The sequence below is a fragment of the Dromiciops gliroides genome, chromosome 4 (genome assembly GCF_019393635.1).
Source record: "Dromiciops gliroides isolate mDroGli1 chromosome 4, mDroGli1.pri, whole genome shotgun sequence".
NCBI lineage: Eukaryota > Metazoa > Chordata > Mammalia > Microbiotheria > Microbiotheriidae > Dromiciops > Dromiciops gliroides.
Window position 1 is genome coordinate 334,160,155 of NC_057864.1, and position 16,753 is coordinate 334,176,907.

The following is a 16,753-nucleotide window of genomic DNA, read 5'->3' on the forward strand; positions in this document are numbered from 1 at the left end:
GAACAAATGGGAGATAGGATATTGTATGAAAAGAATAGTAAGTGGGTCAGTTTGGCTGAAATATAGACTAAAGGAGGGGAAGTAATATGTCATCAGTCTAGAAAGACAGGTTTGAGGGGCAGCCAGATGGTGCAGTGGATAAAGCACCGGCCTTGGATTTAGGAGTACCTGAGTTCAAATCCAGCCTCAGACACTTGACACTTACTAGCTGTGTGACCCTGGGCAAGTCACTTAACCTCCATTGCCCCGCAAAAAAAAAAAAAAAAAAGATAGGTTTGGAGCTAGATTATAACAGGCTTTAAATTCTAGGGATGAGAATTTGTCATTTATTTTAGAGGAAATAGGGAGCCACTGAAGTTTCCTGAGTCAAAGATAGCCAGTGTTGTTCTTTAGGAATATTAAGTTATCATCTGTATGGATGAAAATTAGAGAGAGGAAAGATGAGACTGAGAGAAATGATTATCAATAACCAATGATTTGGGGACATCCAAAGTTCCCCCTTTTTCTAAAGTCCTCATTTCCTTTTCGAAAACCCAGACTTTGAAGAACATTACTGATCTGTGCCAAAAATTTATCCCATCTAGACCATTTTATCTAGGTGAATTCCTGCCCATTGTGTTCCACTCAAGCAAGTTTGGGTGGAGGTAGATCCTGTGTTTAGATTGCCCAAGGCTGAGGCAGTCTGGGTGTAAAGATAGTCTTTGTCCAAGAGTGACAAGATGTCACTCTCCAAGCACCTCTTTGGAGTGAGCCCACTTTGTAAAGTCTATCTCTCATTAATTATTAACCAATCAGAGTTGATTGCTACCCTCAGGAACACCCACTCTTCCAAGGGCATATAAACTGTGAACCCACTGCCATGAGGATCTTTGGCAGTGCCAATTACTTCTTTTATTAATAAAATGCTAGCATTATCAATAAAATGATTAATTAGTTAAAAAAAAAAAGTATGTCTCTTTAACTTTTTTTTTTAAGTGAGGCAATTGGGGTTAAGTGACTTGCCCAGGGTCACACAGCTAGTAAGTGTTAAGTGTCTGAGGCTGGATTTGAACTCAGGTACTCCTGACTCCAGGGCCAGTGCTCTATCCACTGCGCCATCTAGCTGCCCCCTAACTTTTTAAACTTTTAAAGAAATACTGTAATGGTAGTGAAAAAAGCTCCCTTTCCTGAGGGGGCTTAAATATCAACCAGCCACCAGTTACCTACAAGTTCTACCCTCCCACCAGCATGAATCCACACCAGTCCAGGTTCCCTGCTCCCTGCTTCTAATACCAGGTCCTGATTGTCTTACATAATAACCCTATAAAGACTTACCAGACCTTTCTGGTTTGGGGTACCCAATTCCATCTAGGGACCCTATTCTATCCTCTCTAACCACCCCCTTCTTTTGTTGAATATTTCCCTTCAATAAAACTGGCTTGCCTTTCTTTCTCTCTACCTTGGAATCCCAAGCCTTAATCAAACTGTACAGAAACCTGATGTTCATGTGGGTGGAGAGGATTTGATAACTGATTGGATACAGGGGGCAAAGTCAAAGATGACTCTTAGGTTTCAAAACTAGATGAGAGCATCCTTGAAGAGAAAATAGAGAAGTCTGGAGAAGTAAGTTGTTTTGTTTTGTCTTGTTGGGGGTGAGAAAAAGAAAATTAATTCAATTTTGGATATAGGATCATAATGATTTTTAGATAACTATGGAACATGTAGATCATGACAAAATATTAGGAGATCCCCTGTTTTCCAGAGCTAAGGCCCAGTGGGCAAGCTGTTCCCTGAATTTGGCAAGACAACAATCCTTTGCAATCACTCTCTGGAAGATCTCACCCTCTGGCAAAATCAAATAATTCATCAGGAGTTCTCTGAATTGGACAAGCACTGAATAAATTCAGAAAATCCTGCAATGAATTAAACTTGTCTTATTCTTCATATTCTCATTTTCAGGGGTGTCCCGAGGTATTAAGGTGTATTAAGGTGTCCAATAGGCAATTGATAAGTTTGCAAAGGTAGAGAAATAGGCATATGGGTTAGTAGTTACTTATGATTGCTTTATCATCTTTTTTTTTTCAAATAATGTAAATCGAATTTTTTCAAAGAATTTGCTATCCTTTGCTCTTTTGGATGCCGTGAGAATTGATCCCTCAATGCTCTCAGTATTATGTTGCCTACAATAAGAAATTCTTTATATAATTTGTTTGAACCATCTTTGAAAAAAGAAAACTTTGGTGTCTTTTCTACTTCATTGTATTAGAATTACAATGGGTTGGATCCATTTGATTTCAACATCTTTTAAATAATGGGTTGTTTTATCATGGAAACAGGATTATTCCTAAGTAATATTGATGTTATGTTATCTGAACTTTTTTAGCTTGAGTTGCAACTATGTTGACTACTATCATACAAATCGCTTGAAAAAAATCTTAAACTTCATTTTAACAACATTTACATTCATAGAAAGAGGTATACAGTATTTTTTTGTCCGCTTTTGTATTTTTTCTTTATCTTCCCTTCCTGTCATATAAACCATTAGACTATTGCCCATTCTCTCTGTGCATAATAATTTTAACTGGTAATTTACCTGTGATACGTTGAATATTTTATTTATTTATTTATTGCAAGGCAGTGGGAGTTAAGTGACTTGACCAGGGTCACACAGCTGGTAAGTATCAAGTGTCTGAGGCAGGATTTGAACTCAGGTACTCCTGAATCTAGGGCCAGTGCTTTATCCACTGTGCCACCTAGCTGCCCCTACATGAATATTTTAAACTAGGTTAGTAAATGTCTGAAGTCAGATTTGAATTCAAGTCCTCCTGACTGCAGGGCTAGTATTTATCCACTGTGCCACTGAGCTGTCAAAAAGTCCTAGTTACCTGCTCCTAAAAATGAACTCAGTAAGGGAAAGCTTGAGCTGTTGGGGGAAAAAAAAGAAAAAAAAAAACCCTTAACCCTTTTAAGGGCATCAGAGAATTGGAGGAGGAGGTAAGGATGGTACATAGGATTAGAGTAGGGGAATGTAACAGGTCAGGCCCTCAGAGAAATAGGGCCAAAAAGTCCATGATACACATCTATTCCCACCTTAACACACCATAGCAAATTATTTAGTCATCTAGCACAATGAGATTTGCCAATTATATTTTATGGAACTGGTGTAATTCCTCTTTCTTTTCATGTTTCTTTTTCCATCTCTGCCCCTCCATCTGGCCTCAAACTTATATCTGGATAGTTTCTCCTTTGGGATTATGATAAGCCAGTCTTACCATTACCTTTAGTGGAAATGAATTGTTTTAAAAAAATAATATGACAGAAATTCTTAATCCTATATCGATACTTGATTCTGAATATATAAGGTTCTTATAAGTAATTCTAATAATTAACTCCTTATTCCAAGTGCTTTTCATTTGACTTTTGTTGTCATTTTTCTCAAGAGGCAAAATAAAGCTTGAATAGCTTGTTTATAGATGGAAAATCTTTAACCATTTGAGTCAGATAAGATATCAACATTGCTATAAAATTATATAACACATTTAAAATTGTGCCATATCTATATTTAGTTGTAACTTCAATTTTAGCTGTCATGTAATTCAACCAAGAAGTCACATAATATAGTGGATAGAGAGCCAGCTAGGAAGACCTGGGCTCAGGTTTGACCCTTGACGTAAACTGTTTCTGTGACCCCGGGCAAATCATTTGAATCCTCAATAGCTCTCTAAGAATATAAATTGTAGACATGGTGCTGACCTGTATTTCCCATATGGTAGTTCCTTATACCAATGAAATTACAGGTCTAACCCCTATCCCTATCTCCCTATAAAACTTAACTAAACTTTCTTTTTTAATGTTATGAACCCGGAATGGTGATGTCCCTATGATCTATCATGACATCTCAGCTTGATACATACATACACTTATGCTTTCATGAAAACATACCTATTTTTGCATATGTATATGTACATAAAACATATATTATGCAAAAGGCAAAGTACATATTGGAAACAAGGCACAGTAAATAGAGTGCTGGGCCTGAAGGCACATTTTCAGGAGTTCAATCTAGCCTCAGACACTTACCAGCTGTGTAACCCTGGGCAAGTAACTTAACCTTGTTTGCCTCAGTTCCTCATCTGTAAAATGAACTGGAGAATGAAATGACAAACCACTCCAGTATCTTTGCCAAGAAAACCCCAAATAGGGTCACAAACAGTGAGACATAGCTGAAAAACTACTGAATGTGAACATATAATCATTAAAGAATTAAAAATAAAACACATAATATATAAAATTATCTTTTAAATTAAAGCCATTCATCTAAGAATAATAATAATCCATATTCCCAGAAGTAGTCATTAAAAAGATAGTGTAAACTGGAAGAAAGGTTTCTTTTAGATTGCATAAAGGGTCTGTTGTTGGCTCTGTTCTATTTTAAAAGTTTATTAACAAGTAAAATGAAAACATATTTATCAGATTTACAGACTACATGAAGCTTGAAGGGACAGCTCTAACTTTAGATTAAAAAAAAAAAACCAGGATTGAAAAACATTATCTTGATAGGCTAGGATGATGGTTTGAATATTAAAGATGAAACTTAACAGGGAAGGTTATAAAATTCTACCCTTGTGATTTTTAAAATGTCAGAATACAGGATAAAGGAATCCTGGATAAACAAGTACTGTGAAAAAAATATCTGAGGGTTCAAATAGACTACAAGCTCAATTTGAATCCACAGTGTGACATGGTAGCCCAAAATGCTAATGCTAGCTGCATTAAGAGAGTAACACTATTCCAGGAAAAAAAAGAGGTTGATAGCCTCAATGTATCCTGCCTTTTGTTATAACATATCTAGAATGTTACATTCATTTTTCTGGAGCCTATAGTATAGAAAAGACAAGGTAGAGAGAGCATTCAGAAGAAAGCAACCAAGTCGGTTAGAGGCCTAGAGACTATGACATAGAAGGATGAATTGTTGGAACTGGGGTTATTTAGCCTAAAAAAGAGAAAACCTAAAAGGCAAAAGATAGCAGTCTTCAATCATTGAAGAGTTATCATATGGAAGAGGTCTGAGGCATGTTCTGATTGGGTCCAGTATTAACAAACCTGCTGGGGGACAACTCCCCAAATTCTTCTGCCAGCTGTTAATTCTTCTGCACCTTCTAAATCCATCAGGATGCTAAGACTCCCCCTCCCCCTCCCCTCAGGGCAAAAATATATTACTATACCTACTTGAGTATGTATGTTAGTCCTTCTTTGAGCCAATTCTGATGATATTAAGGTTCACTCACTCCCCAACTCTTTCCCCCTCTTCTACTCTCCTCCATAAGCTTTTTTCTTGTTTCCTTCATGTGAACTACCTCTCCCCAGACCATCTCTCCCCTTCTCCCTCACCCAGTTTATTCCTCCTACACCTTAACCCTATTTTAATGATGTCATCATGGATTAGTTAGTTGGCACAGTGGACAAAGCGCCAGCCATAGACCCAGGAGGCCCCAAGCCCAAATCCAGCCCCAGACATAAGATACCCCACCCTGTATGCCCTACAAAGAACAAAACATAAATGCTTTACAGATATCATCCCTTCATATTCAGTTCAGCCCTGTCTTCTGTGAAGTTCTTACTGAGATAATTCTTATGATTTCAAAGTATTATCTTCCCATGTAGGAATGTAAACGGTTTGATCTTTTAATATCCCTCATGAAGTCTTTTTCCTGTTTACCTTTTTATGCTTCTCCAGGGTCTTGTATTTGAAATTCAAATTTTCTATTCAGTTCAGGTCTTTTCATCACAAATGCCTGAAAGACCTCTTTCTCATTGAGATCCCATTTTTGCCTCTGAAAGATTATACTCAATTTTGCTGGTTATGTGATTTTTGGCTAAAGTCCCAGTTCCTTTGCCCTCTGGAATATCATATACCATGCCCTTCAGTCCTTTAATGTAGAAGCTGCTAGATCTTGCTTTATCCTTATTGGAGCCCCACAGTATTTGAATTCCTTTTTTCTAGCTGCTTGCAGTATTTTCTCCTTCACCTGGGGATTCTGGAATTTGGCTATAATATTCCTGGAGGTTTTCCTTTTGGAATCTCTTTCAGGAGGTGATTGGTGGATTCTTTCAATTTCTATTTTAGCTTCTGCTTCTAGAATATCAGGGAAATTTTCCCTCACAATCTCTTGGAGAATGGTGTCTAAGCTTTTGTTTTGGTCATGGTTTTCAGGGAGTCCAGTGATTTTCAGATTATCTCAGATTATATTAGATTTATTTTCTAGGTCAGCTGTTTTTCCAAGGAGATATTTCACATTGCCCTCCATTTTTTCATTCAATTGAATTTGCTTTACTGTGTCTTGGTTTCTCATAAGATCACTAGCTTCCATTTGTTCAATCCTAATCCTTAGACAGTTATTTTCATCAGACAGTTTTTTAATCTCCTTTTCCATTTGGCTTTTCAAACTGTTGACTTTTTTCTCACAACTTTCCTGCATTGCTCTCATTTCCCTTTCCATTCTTTCCTCCTTTTCTCTACATCTTCTTTCTATTTCTCCTACTTTCTCAAAAGTCCCTTTTGAGAGCTTCCATGGCCTGAGGCCAGTTCATATTTTTCTTGGAAGCTTTGGATGTTGGAACTTTGACCCTATTATTATCTTCTTCTGAGGTTGTATTGTGGTCTACCTTACCCCCAAAGAAGTTTTTGATGGTCTTCTGCTTTCTCTGCCTACTCATCCTGGCTTACTATTTCTTGGCTTTTAACTCCTTCTTAAAGTGTGGTGCTGCTTCCAGGACACACTGTTCAAGCTACAGCGTGGCCCAGGGGATGGTTTGGCTTCTTTTCAGTCTGCCTGGCCTCGTTTTCATTTGCTTTTATACTCTCCACGGGCGGCGTTGATTCTTGGCTCCACTCCTGTTCTCAGCTTCAGAGAGTCCCAGGTGTTTTGGGTTGAGGGGGGGCAGGTTTTAATCTCATCTGGCCTGTTCCCAGGTCTGGAGATAATCTCAGGCCTAATTACTAAGCAACCAACCAGCAAAGGTTTCTGTGGTGTGGTTCTCAGTTTTCGATGAGACTGCTCCCCTGCTTCCCTGCCCCACCTGGGTCTCCCGCCGCTCAGGATTTCTTCCTGGTTGCCTGCTGGGGTGGGACAGTCGAATCCTTCCCCCCAGTCCACTGGTACCCCTGCACTTACCCCCCCCCACACACACACCCCGGGGCCAATGATTTATTCTTTAACCCACTCATTCTTTAAGATTAGGTTGTTTAATTTCCAATTATTTTTAATCCATGTTTCCATGGTCCCTTATTAAATATATATATATATGTTATTATTATTATTATTATTACATTGTGATCTGAAAAGGATTCTTTTAATTTTTCCATTTTTAATTATAAAATTCTTATGTGGTCAGTATTTGTAAAGGTACCATAAAACACTGGGAAAAGGGTATATTCCTTTCTATTCCCATTCAATTCTCTCCAGATTTCCGTCATATCTAGCTTATCTAAAATTCTATTTACTTCCTTGACTTCTTTCTTATTTAATTTTTGTTTAGATTTATTTAGTTCTGAGAGGGGAAGATTAAAGTTCCTCACTATTATAGTACTACTATCTCCACCTGTAATTTATTTAACTTTTTTTTTAATTAGATGCGATACTATTTGGTTCATATAGGTTCAGTATTAATTTTGCTTCATTGTTTACAGTACCTTTTGTAAAAATTTAGTTATTGTTTACCTTTTTTAACTAAATTTATTTGAACCTTAACTTTATTTGAGATCAGGATCCCTACCCCTGCCTTTTTTGCATCAGCAAATCTATTCCAACCCTCCATTTTAACTCTTTGTATATCTCTCATTCTTAAATGTGTTTCTTATAAACAACCTATTGTTGGATTCTAATTTTTAATCCATTCTGCTATCCATTTCCATTTTATATGTGAGTTCATCCCATTCACATTCAAAGTTATAATTACTATTTGTGAATTTCCCTCTATCTTATTTTTACTCACTATTGTCCTTAGCCTCTCTTTTTTTATACTATCCCTATTACCTTATCCTTTCTCCTTACCCTCCTATTCATTATTCTGCCCACCCCTCTAAGAGTCCCGCCCTTATCCTCTTCCCTCTTCCTCCTAAATTTTAATCTACACACCCTTCTAAAAGTCCCTCCCTTATTCTGCCCCCAATCCTCTTATTTCTTTATAAGTTTAGAAGACTTTTATATCCTTTTAGATATGTATGCTGTTCCCTCTTTAACACAGATCTGATGCAACTTTTGTCCAAGTCTTCCTTAAGAACTTCCTACAGAGAATCAATATAATAAGCTAAGGACCTCCCTTTCTTTCTCTTGATATCACAAGGATATCAAAGGGGTATGCAGGCTATCCACCAGTTAGCTCTTGCTCTCACCATGTAACAAACCCATCTTTTTTTCAACTATATGTGTCTTCAATAACATTCTTTATTTCTCAGGCATGATCCCTCATTTGTAATGTGTTGCAGCATGTTCCCACTGAAACATGAATCACTCCATTACCTTTTGGAGATGACTATCAATTTCAATTCTTCAGAGACCATAGTGTTTCATCACTTGCTGACATGTAAAAAAATACAAGTAAAACATTGATATTAAAAAGATGTTCCTTTATTTCAGATAGAAACTGTTATTGTTGTTGTTCAGTCATTTCAGTCACATTCAATTCTTTGTGACTCCATTTGTGATTTTTCTTGGCAAAGATACTGGAATGGTTTGACATTTCCTTCTCCAGCTCATTTTACAGAGGAAGAAACTGAGGCAAGCAGGATTAAGTGACTTGCTCAAGGTCACAGCTAGTTAGTGCCTGAGATCAGATTTGAACTCAGGAAATTGAGTCCTCCTGGCTCCAGGCATCTGTACCACCAGGTAGGAATTTAAAATCTTTAAAATAATTGCAGTTTTCTAAGGGCAATCCAATCCTCTTCAATTATGGTTCCAGCTCATAGTTAAAATAAGTTCTATAGGTTGTCAGTTCAATGGCAAATAGGAGTTCAGACAACAGTCATTCTTCATCCATTTTTTTTTCTGTGTGAATTTGTTGTTGTTCAGTTGTTTTTCAGTCGTATCTGACTCTAACTGACCCCATTTGGGGTTTTCTTAGCAAAAACACAGGAGTGACTTGTCATTTCCTACTCCAGCTCATTTTTTACAAATGAGAAAACTGAGCCAAAGAGGGTTAAATGACTTGTCAAGGATCACAGAGCTAGTAAATGTCTGAAGCCAGATTTAAATTCATAAAGATGAGTCTTCCTGACTCCAGGCCTGGCACTCTATCTACTGTGCCACCTAGCTGTCCTCCTTCTGTGTGAAAATTTGAGCCAAATGCTTTAGAGTGATTATGAATTTCATTTAGGAATCTCTGCAGCATTCTGAGACTTGATGTAACCGTCATTTGGAGAATCTCATTGTCTTTAGGGAACCCTGCCTCAATTTGAACTCTATGCTGGATTTCCTTTATGACAGTGGCAAATGACATTGGCAAGAACATAGTCTTTTATTTCATAAAACTATTATGATCAGGGGGCATCTAGGTGGTACAATGGATAAAGCACCAACCCTGGATTCAGGAGGACCTGAGTTCAAATAAGGCCTCAGACACTTGACATTTACTAGCTGTGTGACCCTGGGCAAGTCACTTAACCCTCAATCGCCCTGCAAAACAAACAAATAAATATTATGATCAGATCATCAAATAAAATTATAAACTTTTTGTTCCTTTCAAAGAATTTTGTATAATTTTGATGAACATGTGAAAGACACCTTGTTCAAAGAGTTCTTTTGCCAAATCAAATGCTTTCCTATTGTCAAACAATAAACACAATGGAATCTTGTATTCTCTCCATCTTTTAGTCAGTTATATGATGATAAAGATGTCTCTTTTGCAATATCATTTAAAACCTTTCCAGATTCTCTTCTATTACCTTCAATCAAGGATGCCATTGATGTGTGTGCAGATTGCCCTCATCAAAAGATATAGATGAGAATAGAAGCATATGTGTAGGCAATTATTGATATTCTCTCAGTATACTTTTTTATAATAAAGTCTGAGGTTTTTACACACTTTTGGCATAGTCCCCTTCTTCACATGCTATGAGAACTGAGATCCCTCAACACCATCAAAATTGCATTATCTCTAGAACAGACCTCCCCTTTATATGATTGGTGTTACCACATTCCTACATCTGGTTTTCCCATCTTTGTTTTATTCAGTGCCACTCCCACTTCCTCTACAAGTGCATCTTGTATGATGTTTCTACTATCCTTGTTGATTAAAAGAGTTTATTATAAAGAATTTGTCCACATCTTTTCCATCTTTCATTTGTTTGTTGCCTTCATTCCATTTCTATCCTTAAACACTCTCAAGATGACTTTGCTTATTTTAATCTTTGGTCAAACTTTCTTTAAACCTGTTTTCCCTACGCTGGTTTTGGTTATTCACAAAAAACTCAGTAGTGACAAGAATGAAGCTGATGACAATTCAGAAAAGTCCCCTGAATACTGAAAAGTCTCTTGACCCTTGGTCAGCCTAGATAAAATGTACCCATGTAGGAGCATATTAACTCATAGGAATCTTTATGGCCAATCTGGATACTTGACATTTCAAATAAAAATGACCAAGTTAAATCAAATCAAATTATGAAGTAATTATATTCAATGTTATCCTGGGGTATTTCTTCACATTAGCCTTCTTAGTTTTATAGATTATTGGTGTGGGGAAGGGATCATAACATAATACTAGGAACATGTGACCTTGCCTCAGTTTCTCCTTTGATTTAAAAAAGGATTCCCAGAATCATTCTAAGCATTTCTTTTGCCGTCTTATTGAGGAGGTTTTTGTAAAAAAAACTGATTAAAGCTACGCTTGATTAAACATAGAAAAAGTCACTTATCAATTGGCCGCAAATGATTATCACTCCACTTTGTTGCCCAAAATATAAAACCACAATTTTATTTTCATACCTTTATAAGTCTACATTAGAAACTCTTGAAAATAATTTTTTCCACAAATGCACAAATATGAGTAGCTAGTGGGTTGCTGATTTTATTCACTTTTATCCCACCCATATCTTTTTGTTTTGGATGGCATGCTTAGATTTTCAGTGATCACATCCAAGTCCAAGACCATCTGGTCCAATTCACTCATTATACAGATAAGGAAACTGAGGCCCATATAGATTTATTGAGTTGGCCAAAGTAAAACAGGTAATAAATGTTAGAGGCAAGATTTGAACCCAAACCTTCTTGACTCCCAGGCCAGCACTCTTTCCCCTATGCTATGTCACATAGTACAATATTACAGTGATATTACCATGCTCTTCTTCATAGTGAAGACATTCTCCTCAAAAGTGTGAATCTACAGAAAATTTTCTTCATAGGTTCATCAGCACAATTGTTAGTCAGTCAATAAGTCAATAAGTAAGTCAATATTTATTAAATGCCTACTATGTGCCTGACACTGTGCTACATGCTGGAGATGTGAACAGGAAAAGAGAGTCAGTACCTGTTCTCAAGGAGCTTACAATCTAATGGACTCTTCTTTCCTTGTCCTTCCTACCTTCTCCCTTTCATCTTCAGCTATCAAAATTTAATTCAAATTCTTCTTCTCCATGAACTGAAAATGATCTCTCTGACCACAGAACACTCCTAGAATTTTGTTTATTCCTTTGAGGAACTTAGCACATATTGTTTTGTATTGAAATTATTGTTTTTGTTTTGCATGGCTCATCTGCCTCTACTAGGTTACCAATTAAAGGAAGGTCTTCATCTAGATCAAAGCTTCTTAAACTATGTGTCACAACCCCATTTGGGGTTGCATAACTGAATGTGGGGAGGTCACTAAAAATTTGGCAATGTTAAAAGGCTGTATATATCTATTTTATTTACCTATATAAAACAGAAGGGGTCATGTAAAAATTTCTTGGGCAAAAAAAGAGTCATGAGTGGAAAAGGTTTAAAAAGCCCTGCTCTAGAGGACTTCTAAGATCCCAGCTTTCTCTAAATTCTGGGATCCTATCATTGTGTGTCATTCATTTGTATATACTCCATAGTACCCACTATAGGCTCACACTGAACAAACAGTTGTTGAGTGAGTGAATCTCTAAAAAAGCTTTTCGACAATATTGTGTACATTTAGTGGACACAGTGCATATTAGGGAAAGGATTTACTTTTAAAGTCACAAATGCTACATGCTTTTTCAATATAAGAGGTTTTTATTGATCTTAAAAATCTCATAAAAAGTGTTTATTAATGTTCTATTACTTGTTTGGAACTGATCTAAGCATATGGTGTCTTTTGAAGTTTCTCCTTAGATGCTGTGTGCTTGGATGAGCTCCAGGAAGAAGTGTAGCAAAATGAGAAACAGGCCTTTGGTTCTCGGTAATAATATTGACTCTAGTTGAATCACAAAATATGTAGATTCCCGGGGCAGCTAGGTGGTGCAGTGGATAGAGCACTGGCCATGGATTCAGGAGTACCTGAGTTCAAATCCGGCCTCAGACACTTAACACTTACTAGCTGTGTGACCCTGGGCAAGTCACTTAACCCCAATTGCCTCACAAAAAAAAAAAAAAAAAAAGAGAAGGTTAGATTAGATGATCAGTATCATCCCATTCAGCTCTAAATCTATGATCCTGTGCTATCTTCACTCTGAGATGAGCTACTAATTTACCAATTCAATCCAATTAAGTATCTACTGTATGCAAGGTAACATACTAGGTGCTAGGGATAACAAGACAGTCCCTTCTCTTAAAGAACTTACATGCTACTAAAAAGATGCAACATGTTTTTAGATAAGTAAAGTCAAGGTAAGAAAGGGCTAGAAATCAAGGAAATTAGGGAAGGCTTCATAGTGGAGGTGGCATTTGAGCTGAGCCTTGAATGGGGATAAATATTATAAAAAGGTGAGGTGAAAAGACAGTGCATTTTAGGCAGGGAGGACAGTTGTTTCTCTGAATGCATGGAAATGAGAGATAAAATGCTGAATTTAGGGAACAAATAGGTGGCCAATTTCACCAAAATACAGAATGAATGAATGAAAAAGAACAATATGAAATTTTGGAAAAGCTGCATGAAGCAAAATTGTAGACAGATTTAAATGCCAAAATAAATTTATATTTTATTCAAGAAGCAACAGGGGAGTGATGTGGTTAGACAAATATTTCAGGAAAATTGTTAGCATGGGTGTGAAGGAGGAAATAAAGAGGGCAGTGAATGGAAGCTAAATGACCAATTAGGCATCTATTACACTATATTATGGAAAGAGAAGTAATGAGAACCTGAATTAGTTTGCTGGCTTTGGGAGTGGACAGAATAGTATAGATGTGAGAAATGTGGGTGGCAGAATAAACAAGATTTGGCAACTGGGTATGTAGGGTGAGGGAAAGGTAAGGGTAAAAGATGACTCCGAGGTTGCAGATCTGGGAGAATGGTGGTATCTTTCAATAGAAATAACAATGCATAGAGGGGAAACAAGTTTAGGGGAGAAGATAATGGGTTCTATTTTGGACAGTCAGAGTTTGAGTTGCTAATAATCCAGGTAGGGACCCCAGCAGGCAGCTGATGATGCAGGGGAGAAAGATCAGTGCTGGCTTTATAAATACTGGAGTCGGTGACACAGTGGGTAAAGCACCAGCCCTGGATTCAGGAGGACCTGAGGTCAAATCTGGCCTCAGACACTTGACACTTACTAGCTGTGTGACCCTGGGCAAGTCACTTAACCCCCATTGCCCTGCCAAAAAAAAAAATTGAATAAATTGAATAAAAATTGAATAAATAAAAATAAATAAATAAATACAGGAGTCATCTGTGTAGACTTGATAACTGAACCCAAAGAAGTTGTTGAGGGGGACGGCTAGGTGGCGCAGTGGATAAAGCACCGGCCCTGGATTCAGGAGTACCTGAGTTCAAATGCGGCCTCAGACACTTGACACTTACTAGCTGTGTGACCCTGGGCAAGTCACTTAACCCCCATTGCCCTGCAAAAAAAAAAAAAGAAGAAGAAGAAGAAGTTATTGAGGCTAGGACAAAGAGAGACAATAGAGAAGAGAAAAAGGCTCCAGACAAAGCTTTTGGGGGCACTCATGTTTAAGGGATTAGGAGATGGTTGATAATCCAGCAAAAAAGATGGATGGGGGCAGCTAGGTGGTGCAGTGGATAAGGCACCAGCCCTGGATTCAGGAGGACCTGAGTTCAAATCCGGCCTCAGACACTTGACACTTACTAGCTGTGTGACCCTGGGCAAGTCATTTAACCCTCACTGCCCTGCCAAAAAAAAAAAAAAAAGATGGATAAATCATCAGACAGATGTAAGTATCAGAGGCAGTATGTGAACTGAGTCACTCTAGTTCCAGAGACAGTGCTCTTCTTATTATACTATGTAACGATTGGAATAACGCCACCTGCTGGATACTTACTGTAGAAGAGTTCTGCCCATGAAGGGAAGGTCTTTGAGGGCAAGACCAGGAGTCAGGAAGTGACGCGGACTAGTGGGAGGAGGAAGGAAGAGACTGGCGCTGACTCTGGGGCTCTTTCCTCTGGACTCTGGTGGAGAAGGGAGCTAGAAATGTGCTCTCCCTTTAATAGATAGGAATCTAGGCCTTTCTCTCTCTTTACCAAATTCTTATTCTCCTTAATAAATGCTTAAAAGTCTAACTCTTGCTAAAGCTTATAATTTATTGGCGACCACTCATTAGATATTTTGACAGACTAGCTAGAATTTTAACCCTTAACAACTATAGTGCTTTTCCATGTCATCATATTATATTTGTCTTTTGCCATAGTGGATCTTATTTCTCTCATCATCCACATCCTTATTTGAGAACTTCACAGTAATAGAACTTGGGTATTGCCTTTTATAAAATAAGTTTTATGTCAATTTGTTTATAGCTACATATTCCATCAGTTTGATTAGCTTTGTGTTTGAACACTAAGAATGATTTTTTTTCCTTTTTTAGAAAGGAACTAGTGGGGGATTTTTTTGTTTGTTTTTTGCAGGGCAATGAGGGTTAAGTGACTTGCCCAGGGTCACACTACTAGTAAGTGTCAAGTGTCTGAGGCCACATTTGAACTCAGGTCCTCTTGAATCCAGGGAGGGTGTTTTATTCACTGTGCCACCTAGCTGCCCCACTTGAAAGGAACTAGTCTTAACCATGCCCTATCTTCCTTGTGTTGGATGAAGTATTTACAGAAAATCCCCTACATGTTGAAATTCCAAGTTGACTGGAACATCAAGAAGAGTTTACTGATGCCTTATGATAAACCGGTTTTTCTTGAGTTCTATAGCCTGGGGTGACAGCTGGTAATGTCAAAGGAAGTAGGAAGGAAGAATAGGAAGAGATATTGCAACCCATACTTAAAACTTGCTAATATTATGATAGTGTCAAAACATACGATGTTTCCAGAAGCATGCCTTCACCTGACGCTCATTGCCATCTCATGAAAATCCGAGATCCCTTAACTTCAAGATCATGAAGGCAGTTACTTCCATATTTTCCCATCTAGTTAACACCCTGAGGCCTATAGTCGTCTCTAATTTTTTCTTCCATACCCCGTGCTCCACTTCATTTAAACAGGCAGTAGTCTATTTGTGGGAAGCTATATAATAGTCACCCTAAGTGCTAGGAAGAAGAATGGAAAGTCATAAAAGGGATGAGAGTTCACTGTGATAAATAATAGTTGACATTTACATAGTTCTTTAAGAATAGCAAAGTGATAGAAAAATACTTTCCATCAATAATACTTTACATATGTATAAGCCCTTATATTTTACAAAGTACTTTCACATGCCTTCTCTAAAGTTATCTTTTTCAATACACCAACATGGAAGTGTCTCTACTTCTCAAAGACTATTCCAGCCTAATGAATGCTCTGATTGGTGTCACCAAGCTGCAAAGGGTTCATTGACAGACTTTCAGTCAAAGGACCAGCCTAGCTAAGTTAGGCTAGGCCCACAACCAAGATGACAATAGGATGATGAGAAGCTTTGTCAATCCAGTGATCCTATGAACTCTAGAAGACTTTCTACTAGACTGTAGAGAGATTATGATCTGCATAGGCAGAATACCCTCAGCACAAATTCAAAACTCCTTCAGGTCCTGAAATAATTTCATAAACATAACCTCAACTGAGTCTCACAACAACCCTAAGAAATAAGAAAGAGTGATCTTCACCTAAAGGATTGAAAAGTTGGCACTTAGAGACAAGAAAGGATTTATCCATGATCGCACACCTTGATCTTGGTTGCAGAGCTAAAAAAAAAAGGACTCAAGCCCCTTACCAACTAGTACAACATTCTTTCCCCTATATGCTGCCTCCATTGGATGAATCACTAGAGAATTGATGCTGGAGGTTTATTTCATTGACAGAAATGTCCTGATCCACAGCCCAATTCTGGTAGAAAGTAAGTCAGATCATACAAATAAGATCCAGTGTTCATCAAGATTATAGAACATCAAACTTTGTATTATAAAATATTACTACTAATAAAATGTTATTAATTACAGAATGACAGACAGCATGGCATGGTAAATAGAGAGCTGTCTTCAAAGCCAGGAAGACCTAGGGGTTCAGGTCCTGCTTCTGGGACATAATAGCCATTTGACTCTGGACACTCAACCTCTCCATGCTCTAAGAGACTCACTAAGATTATAAGTTGCAGAGAAAATGTTGACCTGAACTTGTAGAGGGAATTTCCCTACCTGGGAGTTCCACGGGAGAGGTGGGGTGTGGCCCACAACACTCCTGACTGATGTGA